Raw genomic sequence first — 19400 nt, 5'->3', positions numbered from 1 at the left:
AATAATTCTGAGCTTTATATTCCAAAGACTCCAGGAGAGGCAGATGTGAAGCTGCTGCATCAGCCCAAAGCAGAGAGCAGCACTCTGTTGAGCTATTGACGAAGCCATAGACGGAGTAGCTCTGATTTCCCAAGGAAAGACTTGGACTGACAGAGACCCAGTCTGTGGTTGGCTTTGGAGGAGAATTGTGCTATGTGGTTGGCCCAGAAAATTTAATGACTGATGGTAACACCAAGAAGTTCAAGAGATTGAACTTATTCTAGTGGATGACCAAGGAAATACAGACTTGGCATTTAATATGGAATATTTTTTTTTTCTTGACTTGGGTTTAGTTTCTTAACTCAGTATATCAATCTAGTGAGTTTCTTTTACACTTTGGTGATTTATTTGTTAAAAGAACCATGTCACTGATTGTCTGTCGCAGCAAGAAGTCAACAACAGGATTATATCACAGGTGGCGTGGGGCAAAATGTACGGACAGGTACATTTGACGATTGGCTTCACAGTCGGGTATACAAGGGTTGTTGTGTTCTGTATTAGTGGAAAACAACTGCTGCACGTCTCCAAAGGTTATTGCCGCTTCCTCTGGAGATGGTCCGTCAACTCGACAATGCTGTTTGTCATGGAGTGGTGGCTTTACGAAATTACGGCATGGAACAGCATGCTATTGCTCGGCAGTATGGCATCACTGAAGGTCAGGTGTCAAAGATCCTGAAACGAAATGCTCAGAAGGGTGTCCCTACTCCAATACCGAGGCCAGGACGTCCCTGCAGAACCACAAGGAGGGATGATCGCCAGCTGCACCGGTTAGTCCGCAATGGCCGTACCAAGTCAGCTAATCGGCTTGGGGCTGAGTGGCAGCAACTGGCAAATGTGCCTGTATCCAGAAGGCTATTCAACCAACGACTGGTTCAAGCAGGCTATCGTGCCAGGCGTCCCCTGAGAAAGTTACGCCTGACCAGACAACACCGCCAGCGCCGATTGCAGTGGGCCAGAGAGCACCGTCAATGGTAGCCAGGACACTGGAATCACGTGATCTACAGTGACGAGTCTAGATTTCTGGTCTATCGTCAAGATGGCCGCGTCCGATTGCGCAGACAAGTGCATGAAGCCTACAACAAAGATTGTTTAGTGCCAAGAGTCCAAGCTGGAGGTGGTGGGGTGACCGTTTGGGCTGCTTTTCATGCAGGGGGCAAAACTGACCTGGTTGTTCTGAATGGAAACCTGAACCAGTTCAAGTACAGGGCCATTCTGGAAGAAACATTGCTTCCATTTGCTCGTGCAGCCTTTCGAGGAAACTTTGTCTTCCACGATGACAATGCATGGCCTCATCGTGCTCGCATGATCCAACACTTTCTTGCTGACCGTGGTGTCGAGCATATGGAGTGGCCTGCCATGTCCCCGGATATGAATCCGAAAGAGAACTTGTGGGCAGAATTAACGCATCAAATCGACCACTTGGACCATCAGCCGACCTCTGTGCGTGAATTGCAGCAGACTATGGTCACTGCATGGCAAGCGATTCCTGTCCAAACCTTGGCAAATCTCGTGAACAGCATGCCTCAACGTGTACGTGCTCTCCTGAATGCTCGTGGGGGTTACACGAAGTACTGAACTGTAATTTTACTGTCCGTAATCCCAGTCGTAATTTAACTTTTGTTTTTGTTAAAAAAAAAATTGGCTAATGTGCAAAATACAGAGATACTTCTGGAAAACGTACAGAAGTTTAACACAGTACTGTCCATGAATTGAGTTCGATATCAGTTTACATCACTTTCAAGGATCAATTTATTTGTTTCGAAATGTAAAATGTGGTTTTTGTTTCTTTTAAAGGTCACATTAACAAAATCTAGAATAATTTCAACATAATTCCAATGAACTTTTGGTTCTAAGACATCTTGAAAAGTAAGTTCACCCCCAGAAAAAAAAAATTCCATATTAAATGCCAAGTCTGTATATAGGTGGGTTTGTTTCACGATTCTTTCAAAATGATAGGGTGAGACACTGACATGTTCCAGGATTGAGGTTCCATTTATCTGACCAGAATCTAATGATTTCCAGATCAGCAGAAAGTGTGCAGCTGTTGTCTGCTTAGCAGTAGGATGGAGTACTGCATGACACAATGAATGTGTGGAGTTATTTGAATAAAGGAAGAGAGTGTTTTCCAGAGCATGGGAAAGGTGGTTAATATAGAAGCGGACCAAGACTGGGTCCATTACACTGCCTTGGAGAACTCCAGCCTCCACACGGATAGGGGAGGAGAGGGTTCCATTGATGGCACTTTTTTTTTTTTTTTTGTATACTGAATCGAGGCTCGTGAAAGAGCTAACATTTACTTCACAAACAAATCAACCAGACAAACAAAACACACAAAAAGCGGGAGCGGAAAACAAGATGGGGAGAGAAGGTGAAGCACACAAACACAACATTTGAGAGCAGGGAGATGTGTGGAAGTAGAGGGCATGGGAAGGGGGGGTGGAGGAGGGAGGAGGGAGGGCTTGGGGGGAGGAGGCATGGGAAGGGGGGGGGGGTGGAGGGAGAAGTATAAAACACAAGGACACCAATGACTTCCACACATCTCACTGCTCAATGTATTCATTGACTGCAAGAGTGGAGGAAGTCAGAAATCCATGAATGAAGGTGGCCTTCTAAACCACATGCAGAGAGCTTGGCAAACAAAGTAGGATGTCAGACCGTGTTGAATGCCTGAGATATGTCCAGGGAGTCCTGAGCTCTTGATTGAGATTTAGGGCCGCCAATCATTGAGGAAGGAGCAGCAGCATGTATACATTTGAGTGACCAGGACAGAATTCAAACTGGTGGTTGGAGACCAGCGCCAGTAAAAGGTAAACGCCTCTCCTTCTTTTCAAGCGACTGTCCCATCAAACACTTTCAGGCTTTTTTATAACATCAGCATTTAATCACCACACTTTATCGGATGACGAGGCATGAGGCAACAGTACACCAAGATGAACAAGACACCAGAACCGCCGGGCCGCGCATGCGCAAATAGTGATGATGCATGTGCCTACGTCACCAACAGTAATCACATCTATATAATAATAGCGTAAGGACTCGACTTTGTTATCCCTTTTACGCCGCACCCAGTGACCCGATGCCCATGGCACTAAAGGATTTACGATCTACGAACCGCACTCTTTGTTTATCATGTACAGCCATACTCGAAAAATCTGAATTAGCTGACGTTTGGGGCCCAAAAGCATCCGATTATCGGCCGATACGATGCCATCTTACAACGCCATCGTATTGGCGTCTGCTGGGCGAAGGCGAAGCAAGCCGTCCGCTGATTGGACAGGCGAAGGCGAAAGCAAACCGTCCACTAAGTGGACAATCCAGAGCATGCATTTGTGCCGGTGTCGGCGATCGTTGTTCATATACGCACTCTTCATTCTCATCTTTCTTCCTAACTCTTACTCGGACAAGCAAATCCCCTATGCCATCCATAATGGTACACTCTATCCATACACCACATCCTCCCTTCCGTGGATGTTCCACGGGTTTCGGCTAGTTAACATATAATGGCGCATGTTGTTTGAAAATAGGAAAGACTTGACATCAGAAGCAATGATGGATTCCATTACTTTGCTCATAATTGGAAGTATAATGTCACTAGCCTATAGTTGGTAGTACCATTACCGCTTAATTATTATTAACGTTATCATTACCGTTAATCAGCCAACATGACCGCTTTACATTAAAAATGTGCAAAAACAGATCCTTGCAACTACAGACCAATCAGCCTGCTCCCAATTATCAGCAAAGTCATGGAATCCATCATTGCTTCGGATATCAAATCCTTCCTCTTCTGCAATGGCTTGATCTCTGATCATCAATTTGCATTCAGACCAGGTCACTCTACTCTGGACATGCTGCTGTCTCAACCATGGATGGAGGTCCTCAATGTCAAACAGGAAATTAGAGCTGTCTCCCTTGACATATCATATCATGTGCCTTTGATACGGTCTGGCACCCAGCTCTGCTCACCAAACTCTCCTCCTATGGTATCCATGGAAATCTCCACGCATGGCTTGCAGACTTCCTCTCTGGCCATAGTCAACGTGTGGCCCTGAATGGATTTCTCTCATCTCCCCCTTCCTGTTCAGGCTGGAGTTCCCCAAGGCAGTGTTCTGGGCCCTGTGGTTTTTCTGGTCTTCATCAATGATCTCTCCGACTCTCTGGAAAATCCTCACTATCTCTTTGCTGATGACTCCACTCTCTACCGCTCCATTCCTCATCCCTCAAATCGGCAGTCTGCAGCCTCCTCACTCTCTGCAGACCTGGACAAAATCACAGACTGGTCAAACAAGTGGAACATGTCTTTCAATCCTGACAAATCTCACACACTTACTATGCCTCTCTGAAAAGACCGACTGGACAACCCTCCCATCTACTTTCTGAACAATCCTCTCCAAGAAGTTCTGTCACTCAAGCTTTTGGGTCTCACTATCTGCCATGATCTTTCCTGGGAAAACCACATTTCCAAGCTGGCCTCCAACGTCAGTCGCCAACCCGGCATCCTCCGTCGTGCGAAGTCCTTCCTTGGCCCACCTGAGCTCCTCACCAAATACACGGCTTTCATCCGCAGCTCAATGGAATACTGCTCTCCCCTCTGGGCTGGTGCTCCTGCCTCACACCTAGATCGGCTCCACACAGTTGAAACCAAAGCTTTCAGAATCATTGGAATCTCCTGCGATGAAGCTAACTCCGAGGGCCTTTCACTCACTCACCGCAGGCAGGTTGGTGGTCTTTCTGTCTTCTACCGACTCCTCTCCGACCTAGCTCCCCCAGCTCTGTCTGTGCTCGGTCCCCCAAAAATTCCTACAGGTCGCACAAGATCTGCCAGCAACCCTCTTATCGTTAAACTGCCAAAATCAAGGCTTTCTGCTCACGTTCACTCTTTCATTCCTCTTTTCTTCCACCTCTGGAACAAACTCGTTGAATCTCTTCCATCCCATTCCTCCCTCCAGGTCTTTAAAGCAGCTGCTCACCACCATCGCTTATCTTCCCCCATCCAAAACCATGATCTTTTCTACCCCCATTAATTCACCCCAGATCCACTTTATTTGAAATTCCGACTTCTTTCCTGGAAGTCCTGGCTGTGTCCATGTTATTTTTACCTCTCCCACCCCCACCCCCCTTCCCACGCCTCCTACCCTCAAGCCCTCTCCCTCCCACAGATCTCCCGATGTCCCTGCCCTCAAATGTTGTACTCGTGTGCTTCCCCCCTCTCTCCCCATTTTGTCCCCACTTCCTTTATTTTGTCTTATGTGTCCGTTTGTTTCTTTGTCATTAATGTTAGCTCTTACACGAACCTCGATCTTGTGTACAAAAAAAAACAAAAAGAAAACTGTATCTGTTTTTGCACCCTTCTTGTGGATGGGAGTGATGTTTGCTGACTTCTATGCAGAGGGAATTTGGAAAAAAAGCGAAGTTTGAATAGGGCAGATGGGTGTGGAGGGGGATGGGGGTGGGGGTGCAAGAATGGGCAGAGCAGTATTTTAGAACATGTGGACTGATACTATCGAGTCACATCTCCAAAGCAATCTCTGGTGAGAAGGACGGAGTCAGTTAGACAGTGGACTCTGTGTCCCTTTACCCAAAATCAAGGTACTGTGGTGTACACGAAAGCCAACTGGCGTTGTGACATCATTCCGCGCACCAAGTGTGCGGCGGCCACGCCCAAGGGGTAGGCGTGGCCTCAGGATATACACCGGGCGCGCAGCCCGGAGCGCGCCAGTGCTACAGTGACCTCTTTGGAATAAAGAACGATAAACTTACAGCGTTGTCCGCTTCCTCCTTGGTAGCAAATCACGCGCGTAGCACCGCGTGCTTTATTGGTGACCTCCGACATTCGAGTCAGCCGTCGCTGACTACCCGAAACCACCGCAACAATGGCTACCAACGCGGTCTCCGTCAAGCTCCCCGAATTCTGGGAGTCACAAGCCGAAGTTTGGTTCCTGCAGGCGGAAGCCCAGTTCCGACTTCGAGGCATCACAGTGGACGAGACCATGTACTGCCACGTGGTCGCCGCCCTCGGGCCCGGCACGGCCACCCGCATCGTATCAGTCCTAACGGATCCACCTGCTGACGGCAAGTACGAGGCGGTCGAGCTCTCCTCCTCGCCACGTTCGGCCTTACGGTGGACGCACAGGCCGATCGCCTCTTGGACCTCCCCGAGATCGGGGACATGCGACCGTCGGTCCGTATGGACCATATGCTGGCGCTCATGGGCGACGAAACCCCGAACACTCTATTCCGGGCGTTGTTTCAACGCCAGCTGCCAGCACGAGTCCGCCTCGCTTTGGCTGGTTCCGCGTTAACGGAACCCCGTGCGCTCGCTGCTGAGGCTGACAAATACGACGGCGGCAGACGTCGCGCAGGCGTTCATCGCCACCTGGGTCGCCCGTTTTGGCGCCCCCTCGAACATCTCGTCCGACCGCGGCCCCCAGTTCACCTCGGAGCTCTGGGCCGCGGTCGCGTGGGGGCTCGGGGTCCAGCTGCACCGAACCACGGCCTACCACCCCCAGGCCAACGGCCTGTGCGAGCGATCCCACCGCTCGTTGAAGGCCACGCTCCGGGCCACCCTCCGCGACGGCGGCTGGGTCGACAGGCTCCCCTGGGTCCTGCTGGGCCTCCGGACGGCGCCCAAGGAGGACCTGCGCGCATCCGCGGTGGAGTTGGTCTTTGGACAACCGCTGCGGGTGCCGGGCGAGTTCCTCCCCGACCCCACGGCACCTTGGTCCACGGCGCAGGAGTGTTCTGCGCTGCAGGAGACCGCCCGGAGGTTCGCCCCAGTGCCGACGGCGCACCACGGGCACCCTCCTACACATGTCGCCCCGGAGCTTCGCACCGCGGAGTACGTCTTCGTCCGGCACGATGCCCACCGGACACCACTGCGGCCCCCGTACGACGGGCCTTTCCGCGTGCTGGAGACCGGGGTGAAACATTTCACCCTGGACATCGGCGGCACTCCTGACCGGGTCTCCATAGACCGCCTCAAGCCGGCCCACCTCGACGTGGACCACCCACCGCCGGTGGCTCGGTCCCCGCATTGGGGCCGCCCCCCTGCGGGCGGACCCCCGGCACCGCCCAGCACCGCAGGCACGCCGCCCCCGGTCCGGCACCCATCCCGGGTACAGCAGGGGGCATCCCACCTGGCATCCCTGCACCCCGGACGCCGCCAGTCGCCAGAGGGCGATTCGGCCGGGTCATCCGTTTGCCCCGCAAACTGGCCCTCCAGGTGCGCGGGAATTCTGGGGGGGCGCGTGTGGCGTACACGAAAGCCCACTGGCGTGGTGACATAATTCCGCGCACCAAGTGTGCGGCGGCCACGCCCGAGGGGTAGGCGTGGCCTCAGGATATACACCGGGCGCGCAGCCCGGAGCACGCCAGTGCTACAGTGACCTCTTTGGAATAAAGAACTATAAACTTACTGCGTTGTCCGCTTCCTCCTTGGTAGCAAGTCACGCGCGTAGCACCGCGTGCTTTAGTACTATCCCGCTACCCAAAGGCAGCGCCCATTACCCAAAAGCAAGGCCCATCACCCCAAAAGCAGGGCCCATTACCCAAAATCAAGGCCCATTAGGCCTATGTACATGTCTTGATTAGTGGGAGTTGAAAGCCAGCATGCAGTTGAAAAAATATAACCTTGCTTTTGTCATGAAACAAAATGTTAAGTTAGTTGTGCTACATTTTTCCTGATTTTGCGTTCTTTGTATTCTTTTAATTTGTCTACTTTTCTTTAATATAGGGAGAGCGGGGTGGGAATTGTTCACCATTCTGATGAAGGTGCAGCCTGGTCTTCATCTTTCATCCTTATGTCTTATTAGAATACACACAGTGCCTTCAGAAAGTATTCATATCCCTTGACTTTTTACACATTTTGTTGGGTTACAGCCTGAATTAAAAATGGATTAAACTGAGATTTGTTTTCTCACTGATCTATACATAATACCCCATAATGTCAAAGTGGAATTTATTATATAGAAATTTTTACAAGATAATTAAAAATGAAAAGCTGAAATGTTTTGAGTCATTGAGTATTCAACCCCTTTGCTTTTACACTCCAAATTGAGCTCAGGTGCATCTAGTTTCCTTTGATCATCCTCGAGATGTTTCTACAACTTGATGGGAGTCCACCTGTGGCCAATTCAATTGATTGGACATGATTTACAAAAAAAACACACCTTTCTATATAAGGTCCCACAGTTGACAGTACATGTCAGAGCAGAAACTCTACCTTGAAGTTCAAGGAATTGTCCGTAAAACTCCGAAATATAATTGTGAGGAGGCACTGGCACAGATATATTTCTAGAGTGTTGAAAGTTCCCAAGAGCACAGTGAGCTCCATCATTCAGAAATGGAATGAATATGGAACTACCCAGACTCTTCCTAGAGCTGACCGTCTGACCAAACTAAGCAACCGGGCAAGAAGGACATCGACTGTGAAGCATGGTGGTGGAAGTATAATGTTATGGGGATTATTTTCAGTGGCAGGGACTGTGAGACTTGTAAGGATAGAGGGAACAATGAATGGAGCCAAATACAGGCAAATCCTTTAGGAGAACCTCCTTCAGAGTACAAAAGATCTTAGACTGCGGTGAAGATTTATGTTCCAACAGGACAAGGACCCCAAGCATACAGCCAAAGCAACACTGGAATGGCTTCAGAACAAGAACGTGAAAGTCCTTGAGTGGCCCAGCTAAAGCCCAGACTTGAATCCCATTGAGAATCTGTAGAAAGACTTTAAGATTGCTCTTCACCGACGCTCCTCGTCCAACTTGACAGAACTTGAGCAAATCTGCAAGGAAGCATGAGAGAAACTCCCCAAATCCAGATTTACAAAGCTGATGTAGACATAACCAAGAAGACTCAAAGCTGTAAACGCTGCCAAAGGCACTTGTACAAACTATTAACTTAGAGGGTTGAATACTTATGTAAATTAGATATTTATGTCTTTCTTTTTTTTTTATTTTGTAAATAATTTAGAAATAAAAAATTTCACTTTGACATTACGAGGTACTAGCGAGGTACCAAAAGCAAACAAACAATGCAGAAATGGCGAATGCTAAACCATGAACCAATACATTTCACATTCCTGTGCCACCTTCTGTCGAACGTCAGACATGGACAGTAGGTTTGTGAAGGACTTTCACAAAAAACGTACCCAGTCTGAATGTTGCTGTATCCAGTCAATGGCAAAACTGCAAATGGGGAATCCGCGAATGTCACGGATGGAAACCCCTTACATCATTTCCTTATTATGCTTTAAACTCAATCTCTCTATATTTTTTATTCCAAACAGCATCATTCCAATCACAAATGAATACTATAGTGTTAATATATCAAAATTTAATGTTAAATCACGATTGTATTGAGATAATCAGACTAAAATAAGCAATTTGGTGTCTGTCTGTCTGATGATTTTTTTGACCGCAATACATTTGATCGTTACTTATCCAATCTCAACCAAACTTGACAGGATGACTGAGGGTTACACAATGAAGGTTGTAGCCCATTCATTTCCCCCCTCCCCAAGGGGTTTTTCTCCCCCAAGCGGGTTTTCCCCACCATTGCCGCTAATGGAGCTGCGTGTTGAGGTGTATATCGATGTTAAGTTAGCTTTATCGTGGCGTTTTTCCAAGGCCGCTTCTAATAACAAAACAAATGATAATAGCATAATATTAATGTTATTACAAAAAGAATTAATACTAATAATGTCCAACCTCCACAAGGGGTTTTTTCCCTCCTTGAACAAAAGTCGTGTCAACGTTTATAAATAGTTTATCATGGCGTTTTTGTGGGAGCAATGGCCTCAACCAGATGTAAAAAATATTATCAACCATAAGCACATACTAGTACCCGACTGCAAAGCCGCAATGAGCCGGCGAAGCCAAAGCCTCTTGCCACTATTTTACCCATCACGATGACATCAGTAGGTTAGGTAGTTGATAGTAGGTCGGTGTAGGTACCGTACCTGGTAAGACTTGGTAAAAGAGAAGAGCAGACAGTCCTCCCCAATACCTACATACAATAAATGTCACAAGAAGCTTAAGGAAGGAACTATATGATGTGCTAGCTTAAGGCCTATTTTAAGAAATTTTAACTGGGCTTAACATACGTTTTCACAGTATGTGTGTAGTCTTCTAACTTCAGTCGCTGTCAGGGCTGGTTCTCTCCGGGCACTGCGGCTTCCTCCACCAGAAGAAGTTAGCTTGCAGTAAGATCAGTGCTGACAGATCAGACGATAGCGCCGTTTCAACGGCAATGTGTGACTGTCGACGTCGTTAATCAAACCGAGCTTTCTTTCTTTATGTAAAGCACTTATACCGTATTTCTGGCCGTGAAAAACTATCCCCGACGGCCACGAGATTTCTAAAAAATAATTCTTCGTCAATTTTAGAATATTTGATGCCGTTTTCACCCTCCGAAATGCGTAATAATCTTTTAAAAAATATTTTTTCAAATGCTCGAATCTCATTGGTTCCGGTGTTTGGTGACGATTTTCGTTGAAGATAACGAGGTTGGTCTTAACGTATTTTAATTACAAATTAGAGGTTCATTAGATTGTGAATCAAAGAACGACGGGTGAAACAAACTCCTATTGAACTTTTTCGCAATTGTTTTATGCAAACTTCCGCATCCGGTTGATGGCGGGGTTGGCGGCCTCCATTGCGTGATTTGGTTTTAGAAATATTTTTTCAAATGCTCGAATATCATTGGTTCCGGTGTTTGGTGACGCTTTTCGTTGAAGATAACCAGGCCTGTGCGGGCCGAGGTTGGTCTTAAAGTATTTTAATAATAAATTAAAGGTGCATAAGATTGTGAATCAAACAAAGATGGGTGAAAGAAACTCCTATTGAACGTTTTCAATTTGTTATGCATACTTCCGCATCCACAAGATGGCGGCCTCCATTGCGCTTCGGAATTCTCAAGCCAAGGCATAATCTGGTTTTCGACATAATACGTACGCGTTTATTGACAACACCGGCTTCGCCGGCTATGATTAGCTTTTTAAACAGTCGCTAATGCTTTTTATAACAATAAACAAAGAAATCTGGAGGAATCCGGGCATCACTCAATGCTCATCATGTTGCCGAACGCACCCGATTGTAGATCTACTGTAGTCTATATATACCCCACATGGATTAATAACACGGTCCTTCCTGCCACGAATGTGGAGTTCTTCGAAGGCATTTTGTGTGGTGTTTTTCCAAAGCCGCTTCTCATTACAAAGGTAATAACAACACTTATGATAATGGCGTACCGTAATATTAATGATATATTTTGAATGACATGATCTAACATGTTATAATGTCATGCACGGTCTAATCCTTTCAATAACCTGATCTACCATGTTGAAGGAGCCGGGGCTCCCACGTCGATCGGAAGAATGGACGCGACAAAAAGCTAGAATTCATCTGAGTTGCTTTAATGAAATCAAACACTCAGGCACTCTGAAAAACCGTTTATCAGTCAGCAATATATATCTATTCCGCCAGGGGGTTTGCCCAGGCCCGGCGCCAGGGGGCGTGGCCCAGCGTCCTGGCTGCGGCCTTGCAAGTTGAGGGCGAGCCTGCCCGGGCATGCCCGGGCATGCCCGGGCGTCCCGACTGAGGCCTGGCAAGTTGAGCGCGGGCCTGGGCGTCCTGGACGAGCCCGGCATGGTGATCGCTCCGCGTCCTTGATAGGTGCAAGGCGATTGTGAAAACTCAGCGGCAGCCGCTACACACGTCCCCCCAGAATCGACTTGCACCGGCAGGGTCAATTTGAGGGGGGTCCTGATGACCCGGCCGAAGCGACCCCTGGCGGGTCGTGGGAGGGGGTCCGGTGAGGTGGTGGGCGGTCGAGTGGGGGGCACCGTGGACGGGGGACGGCCTCGCCGCGGCGGAAGGGCCACCCGTGGTGGGTGGTCGACGTCCACGTGCGCCGGCTTGAGGCGGTCCACAGCAATCCGGTCCGACCTGCCGCCGATGTCGATGACGAACGACTTGTCGTCCCGTCGCAGCACCCGGAAGGGCCCGTCGTACGGCGGCTGGAGTGGCCACCGATGTGCGTCGTGACGCACAAAAACATACTCCGCTGTGCGGAGTGCTGGGGGCACGTAGGACTGGGGGTCACCGTGGTGGGATGTTGGCACGGGGGCAAACCGTCGGGCGGCCTCCTGGAGGTCCGAGCGCTGGTGAGCTGCGTACCAGGGACTGGTAGCGTCGGGCACAAATTCGCCCGGGACGCGTAGCACCTGGCCATAGACAAGCTCGGCGGTGGATGCCTGGAGGTCCTCCTTGGGGGCCGTGCGAAGGCCCAAAAGGACCCACGGCAGCCGGTCGGCCCACCCGACGTCTTGAAGGCCGGCCATGAGCGCGGCCTTCATGGAGCGGTGGAATCGCTCGCACAACCCGTTTGCTTGGGGGTGGTAGGCCGTAGTACGGTGGAGCTTGATCCCCAGGTTGCGGGCGACCGCGCCCCACAGCTCGGAGGTGAACTGTGGACCGCGGTCTGACGAGATGTCCGCCGGTGCGCCGAAGCGGGCGACCCAGGTGGCGATGAAAGCCTGCGCCACGTCGGCGGTGGTGGTGGAGACGAGGGGAACGGCCTCCGGCCACCTGGTGGTCCTGTCCACCATGGTGAGCAGGTGTGTGAACCCCCGTGACGGGGGGAGGGGGCCCACCAGATCCACGTTGACGTGGTCGAAACGTCGTTCGGGCACGGTGAAAGGTGCCAGCGGGGCCTGGGTGTGTCGGTGGACCTTGGCCCGTTGGCAGGCCGTGCAGGCGCTGGTCCAATCGCGGACGTCTCGACGAAGGCCGTGCCAGACGAAACGCGCCGACACCAGCTTCTGGGAAGCTTTCCGGCCCGGGTGGGAAAGGCCGTGGAGGGAGGCGAAGATGCGGCGTTGCCAGGCGACGGGCACGATGGGGCGAGGCTGGCCTTGGGAGACGTCGCAGAGCAGGACAGTGTCCGCGCAGGGGATGTCGGCCAGGCGGAGGCCCGTGTCCGCCGCCCGGAGGGCTTGCACCGTGGTGTCGGTGGTTTGGTCCGCCGCCATAAGCGCAAAATCCACGCCCAGGTGGACCGCGTTCGCGCTGGCCCGGGAAAGACAGTCGGCCATGGCGTTGTTTTTGCCGGCGACGTGCCGGATGTCCGTGGTAAACTCCGACACGGCGGAGAGGTGGCGCTGTTGGCGGGCCGACCATGGCTCCGTGACCTTGGCCATGGCGTAAACCAACGGCTTGTGGTCGACGAACGCCGTGAAAGGTCGGCCCTCCAGGAGGTGGCGGAAATGGCGGACGGCCAGGTGTAGACCGAGGAGCTCCCGGTCAAACGTGCTGTATTTGAGCTCGTTCGGCCGGAGCTGCCGGCTGAAAAAAACGAGTGGCTGCCAAACCCCGTTCACCCATTGCTCATGTACGGCGCCCACCGCGTAGTCGGAGGCATCCGTGGTGAGGGCGATGGGAGCGTTGAGCACCGGGTGAGCGAGCAGTGTTGCGTCGGCGAGGGCCCGCTTTGAGCCTTGGAAGGCCGCATCCATTGCTGCGGACCAGGCGATGTCGTGCTTGGCCGGCATGCCCCGGAGGGCTTCGTAGAGGGGCCGCATGAGCTGAGCAGCGCGGGGCACGAAGCGGTGATAAAAATTCACCATTCCCAGGAATTCCTGCAGGGCCTTTATGGTGCGGGGACGCGGGAACGTGGTGATGGCCTCGACCTTGGTTGGCAGCGGCACGGCCCCGTTCTTGGTGATGTGATGGCCCAAAAAATCAACGGCCGTCGTGCCGAAGTGGCATTTGGCCGGGTTGACGATGAGGCCGTGCTCGCTGAGGCGCTCGAACAGTGTCCGGAGGTGGAGGAGGTGCTCGGCCCGGGACGTGCTGGCGACGAGGATGTCGTCCAGGTAAACGAAAAGGAACGGCAGGTCACGCAGCACGCCGTCCATCAAGCGCTGGAACGCCTGAGCCGCGTTCTTGAGACCAAACGGCATCCGCAAGAATTCGAATAAGCCGAACGGCGTGATGACTGCCGTTTTAGGGACGTCGGCCGCCCTGACAGGTACCTGGTGATATCCCCGTATGAGGTCAATTTTCGAAAAAATGACCCGTCCCGCCAGACGGGCGGAGAAGTCTTGGATATGCGGGATCGGGTACCTGTCGGGGGTGGTAGCGTCATTGAGACGGCGGTAGTCGCCACACGGGCGCCATCCACCCCCCGGCTTTGGCACGATGTGCAGTGGCGAGGCCCACGCGCTATCGGAGCGCCGCATGATGCCGAGGTGCTCCAACGCGTCGAATTCGGCCTTCGCTACGGCGAGCTTGGCTGGGTCGAGGCGGCGGGCCCTGGCGTAGACCGGCGGGCCCGTGGTTGGTATGTGGTGCTCGATCCCATGCCGTACTGCGACGGCCGAAAACGTCGGCCACGTGAGGGCCGGGAACTCCGTGAGCAGGCGAGCAAACTCGTTCGCCGCCGGGACGGCGCATGCCAGCTCGGTCGGCGCGGAGCTGCTCAATGTGCATACCAGGGAGCTGAAGGTTTCAGCGTTGATTAAACGACGCCGTTGGACGTCCACCAGCAGTCCGTGTGCGCAGAGGAAGTCGGCGCCTAGCAGAGCCACGGGCACGTTGGCGGTTACAAACGTCCAAGCAAAGCGTTGGCCGCCGAAGCAGAGGGTGACGTTGCGCGGGCCGAAGGTGCGGATAGTCGATCCGTTGGCCGCAACTAAGGAGGGGCCGCAAACCGCGGATTGCCTGTCCTGGTCAGAGGCGGGTATGACGCTCAGTTGGGCGCCGGTGTCGCACAGGAAGCGCCGTCCGGACGCTTTATCCGTGATGAACAGTAAGTTGCCCGTGTGGCCGTCGCTCATGGCTGGTAATGAACGCCGGCCCGGCCGTTTCCCGGCCTGCCGAAGGTGCACGGGGGTCGGCATGTCCGGGCCTTCTGTCCGAACCTGGCATGATAGTAACACCACGCTTGGTCAGGTGGAGGCCTCGGTCGTCGTGCCGGAGGTGGTCGGCTCGGTAGAGCGGCCGCCAATGGCGTCGGCAGTTCGGCCGTCGACCGTGCCGGGTGCTCGGGTGCCCTGGGTGTTGCGTCGGACGGCGGTGGGTCCCATGTCGCCGCTACGATGCGCTGTCCTGCGGCGGAGATCTTGTCGGCTTCTCTGGCAAGGGCCCGGGGATCTGTGATCGTCGTGCTTGCCAGGGCGAGGCGTACCGGGTTAGGCAGCTGACGGAAGAACAGCTCCCGGAACAGGAATGCCGGAGAGTGCTCGCCGAGCAGTGAAAGCATGTAGTCCATGCGCTCGGAAGGGCGCGTGTCGCCGAGCTCAGGCAGATCGAGCAGGCGCCGTGCGCGTTCCGCCGATGGGAGGGCGAAAGCATCGAGGAGCAGCTTCTTAATCGCGCCGTATTTGTCAGCGGCTGGCGGGCTTTCGAGGAGGCTCAGGGCGCGGGCCGCGGTAACCGACCCGAGCGCAGCTACCACATGGTGGAAGCGGGTGTCGTCGGCCGTGATGCCTCGCAGGGCGAACAGGGACTCCGCCTGTGCGAACCAAACCGCCGCGTGAGCCTCCCAGAAGGTAGGCAGTTTAAGGGCGACTGCCGTGTCCATGTCGATAGGTCACCAATGAAGGAGCCGGGGCTCCCACGTCGATCGGAAGAATGGACGCGACAAAAAGCTAGAATTCATCTGAGTTGCTTTAATGAAATCAAACACTCAGGCACTCTGAAAAACCGTTTATCAGTCAGCAATATATATCTATTCCGCCAGGGGGTTTGCCCAGGCCCGGCGCCAGGGGGCGTGGCCCAGCGTCCTGGCTGCGGCCTGGCAAGTTGAGGGCGAGGCTGCCCGGGCATGCCCGGGCATGCCCGGGCGTCCCGACTGAGGCCTGGCAAGTTGAGCGCGGGCCTGGGCGTCCTGGACGAGCCCGGCATGGTGATCGCTCCGCGTCCTTGATAGGTGCAAGGCGATTGTGAAAACTCAGCGGCAGCCGCTACAATGTTATAATATCATGCATGTTCTGATCCTTTCAATACGCTGATCTAACATGTTATAATATCATGCATGTTATGATCCTTTCAATGACCGGATCCAACATATTGGAAAAGTAATAATAATTGGAAATAATAAAAAGTATAATAACATGACACCCCCTGCCACTCCCATAGTGAGCGGGTGTACTAGTCATACTAAAATACGCAATTTGGTGTCTGTCTGTCTCACGATTTTTGACCTCGGTACATTCCGTCGTTATTTATCCAATCTCAACCAAACTTGACAGGATGATTAAGGGTCACACAATGAAGGTGCTAGCGCATTCATTTGCCTCTTTCCCCAAGGGGATTTTCTCCACCAATGAGGTTGTGTGTTGAGGTGTATATCCATGTTAAGATAGCTGTATCGTGACGTTTTTCCAAGGACGCTTCCAATAACAAAAGCAAATATTAATGTTATTACAAAAAAAAATTAATACTGTAGCGGTTGCCGCTGAGAATACACAATCGCCTTACACATGCCGAAGACGCAACCAGGGAGCGATCACCGTACCGAGCTCGCCCAGGCCGCCCGGACATGCCCAGACGCGCCTTTCCCGGGCATGCCTGGACTCGCCTTTCCCGGGCTCGCCCGGGCACGCCCGGTCTCGTCTTTCCCGGGCATGCCCAGACTCGCCTTTCCCGGGCTCGCCCAGGCCGCCCGGGCACGCCCGCTCTCGCCCAGGCCGCCCGGGCACGCCCGGTCTCGCCTTTCCCGGGCATGTCCAGACTCGCCTTTCCCGGGCTCGCCCAGACCGCCTGGGGACGCCCAGTCTCGCCTTTCCCGGGCATGCCCAGACTCGCCTTTCCCGAGCTCGCCCGGGCACGCCCGGTCTCGCCTTTCCCGGGCATGTCCAGACTTGCCTTTCCCGGGCTCGCCCAGGCCGCCCGGGCACGCCCAGTCTCGCCTTTCCCGGGCAAACGCTCCGGCATGACGTGTTTAATTGCATATATGTATTGCTGCCCGATAAACGGGCTTTTCAGAGTACCCGAGTTTTGGTTTTGTTCAATAAAGAAACTCGGACGAATTCCCGTCTTTTGTCGCGTCAATCCTTTCAACTCACGTAGGAGCACAGCTCCTTCACTGGTGACCCCCGACATGGACACGTCAGTTGCCCTTAAACTGCCTACCTTCTGGGAGGCTCACGCGGCGGTTTGGTTCGCCCAGGCGGACTCCCAGTTTGCCCTGCGAGGCATTACCGCCGACGACACCCGCTTCCACCATGTGGTAGCGGCACTCGGCTCCGCCACCGCAGCCCGCGCCCTGGGCCTCCTCCAGCACCCGCCAGCCGCTGACAAGTATGGCGCGATCAAGATGCTCCTCCTCGATGCATTCGCCCTCTCACCGGCAGAACGCGCACGACGCCTGCTCGACCAGCCCGAGCTCGGCGACACGCGCCCGTCCGAGCGAATGGACTACATGCTTTCGCTGCTCGGTGAGCACTCCCCGGATTTTCTTTTCCGAGAGCTGTTCCTCCGCCAGCTGCCTAGCCAGGTACGCCTCGCCCTGGCAGGCACGCAGATCACGGATCCCCGCGCCCTCGCCAGGGAAGCCGACAAGATCTCCTCGGCAGGCGAGCACATCGGGGCAGCTACCTGGAGCCCGCCGCCGTCCGAGGCGATGCCCATGGCGCCCGAGCGCCAGGTGCGGTTGGAGGCCGAACTGCCGGTGCAACTGGCGGCCGCCACGCTGCGCCGACCACTCCCAACACGACGGCCGGGGCCGCCACCTGACCAGGCGTGGTGTTATTACCACGTCAGGTTCGGACACAAGGCTTGGACATGCCGACCCCCGTGCACTTTCGGCAAGTCGGGAAATGGCCGGGCCAGCGTTCATTACCAGCCATGAGCGCCGGCCACTCGGGCAACTTGCTTTTTATCAAGGACAAAGCGTCCGGGCGGCGCTTCCTTTGTGACACCGGCGCCCAACTGAGCGTCATACCCGCCTCCGAGCAGGACAGGCAGATCGCCGTTTGCAGCCCCTCCTTGGTCGCTGCCAAAGGATCGGCCATCCGCACCTTCGGCCCGTGCAACGTCACCCTCTGCTTCGGCAACCAGCGCTTTAACTTGACCTTTGTGACGGCGAGCGTGCCCATGGCTTTGCTGGGCGCCGACTTCCTCTGCGCACATGGGCTGCTGGTCAACGTCAAACGGCGTCGCCTTGTCAACGCCGAGACTTTCAGCTCCTTGGCATGCACGATGAGCAGCTCCGCGCCGACCGAACTAGCATGCGCCCTCCCGGCGGCAAACGAGTTCGCTCGCCTGCTCGCAGAGTTCCCGGCCCTCACACGGCCGACGTTTTCGGCCGTCGCAGTGAGACATGGTATCGAGCACCACATACCAACTACGGGCCCGCCGGTCTACGCCAGAGCCCGCCGCCTCGACCCGGCCAAGCTCGCCGTGGCAAAAGCCGAGTTCGACGCGTTGGAGCACCTCGGCATCGTGCGGCGCTCCGATAGTGCGTGGGCCTCGCCACTACACATCGTGCCGAAGCTGGGGGGCGGCTGGCGCCCATGTGGTGACTACCGCCGCCTCAACAATGTTACCACCCCCGACAGGTATCCGGTCCCGCACATCCAAGACTTTTCCGCCCGTTTGGTGGGGTGGGTCATTTTCTCGAAAGTTGACCTAATACGGGGATACCACCAGGTACCTGTCAGGCCGGCGGACGTCCCTAAAACGGCCGTCATCACGCCGTTCGGCCTGTTCGAATTCTTGAGAATGCCATTTGGCCTCAAGAACGCGGCCCAGGTGTTCCAACGCTTGATGGACGGCGTGCTGCGCGACCTGCCGTTCCTCTTCATCTACCTGGATGACATCCTCGTCGCCAGCACGTCCCGGGCCGAGCACCTCCTCCACCTCCGAACACTGTTCGAGCACCTCAGCGAGCATGGCTTAATCGTCAACCCGGCCAAATGCCACTTCGGCACGACGGCCGTTGACTTTTTGGGCCACCACATCACCAGAAACGGGGCCGTGCCGCTACCAACCAAGGTCGAGGCCATCACCGAGTTCCCGCGTCCCCGCTCCATCAAGGCCCTGCAGGAGTTCCTCGGCATGGTGAATTTCTACCACCGTTTCGTGCCCCGCGCTGCTCAGCTCATGCGGCCCCTTTACGAAGCCCTCCGGGGCAAGCCGGCCAAGCATGACGTCGTCTGGTCCGCAGCCATGGACGCGGCATTCACAGGCGCAAAGCTGGCCCTCGCCGACGCAACGCTGCTGGCTCACCTCACCCGGTGCTCGACGCTCTAATCGCCCTCCCTACGGACGCCACCGACTACGCGGTGGGCACCGTACACGAACAATAGGTGAACGGGGTTTGGCAGCCACTCGCTTTTTTTAGCCGGCAACTCCGGC

The 19400-nt window shown here is 54.0% G+C and overlaps 1 protein-coding gene across 7 annotated transcripts in view; it reads left to right on the top strand.

The window, feature by feature from the left end:
• Positions 1-19400, top strand: part of ABCB11 (ATP binding cassette subfamily B member 11) — a 154411-nt gene that overhangs the window by 67272 nt on the left and 67739 nt on the right. The window lies entirely within an intron of this gene.

Source organism: Myxine glutinosa, chromosome 7, assembly GCF_964187855.1.
Source record: "Myxine glutinosa chromosome 7, kmMyxGlut1.1, whole genome shotgun sequence".
Lineage (NCBI taxonomy): Eukaryota > Metazoa > Chordata > Myxini > Myxiniformes > Myxinidae > Myxine > Myxine glutinosa.
Note: the sequence above shows the minus strand (reverse complement) of the source record. Positions and strands in the feature narration are given on the sequence as shown.